Source organism: Sturnus vulgaris, chromosome 1, assembly GCF_052056855.1.
Source record: "Sturnus vulgaris isolate bStuVul1 chromosome 1, bStuVul1.hap1, whole genome shotgun sequence".
In the NCBI taxonomy this organism is placed as follows: domain Eukaryota; kingdom Metazoa; phylum Chordata; class Aves; order Passeriformes; family Sturnidae; genus Sturnus; species Sturnus vulgaris.
This window is the reverse complement of record NC_142243.1, coordinates 117,516,139-117,516,710: the sequence shown is the minus strand read 5'-3', so window position 1 is coordinate 117,516,710 and position 572 is coordinate 117,516,139.

Below are 572 nucleotides of genomic sequence, written 5' to 3'. Positions count from 1 at the left end.
CACCCTCCTGGATCTTAGGAAGGGATAATCTTCCTCTAACCTTCACATGTGCCTACTGTTTTTGTGAAGTAAACACTCCTGTTTTACGGCAAAAATAGTTTCATTATGCTTTTCTAAATCAATAATCACAGTAACAAGGCATCTAGTTCAGCTGATGAACAGAATTCCGTTAGTAATGATGTATAATATTTATGTGTCAAACTTTATAAATGTGATGTGTCCCACTGGAACACACACAAGATTTAAACTAGATCTAAGACTTAGAAGCACGGTAGCACCTCACAGTGTGATGTTTGACCAATGCCAAAGTTTATATCCAGCTGTGTTGCACTGCCTCGGAACTTGCACCTTCCAAACTTCACTCTGAAGCTGCAACTTGAAATCCTCACTCCATTTTATATAAAAATAGCTCTCAAGCCTTTTCAAAAGATGTATGTATAAAAACCTTTTCTGTTAGAGGGGACAGGGGCTCTTTCCCATCCCTTTGGCACTAATAAAAATCAAGTGTCTGCTGTAATTCTGAGCCTGGGTCGTAGGAAGGGGATTCTGGGCGGCGTGGTTCGCACTGTGTT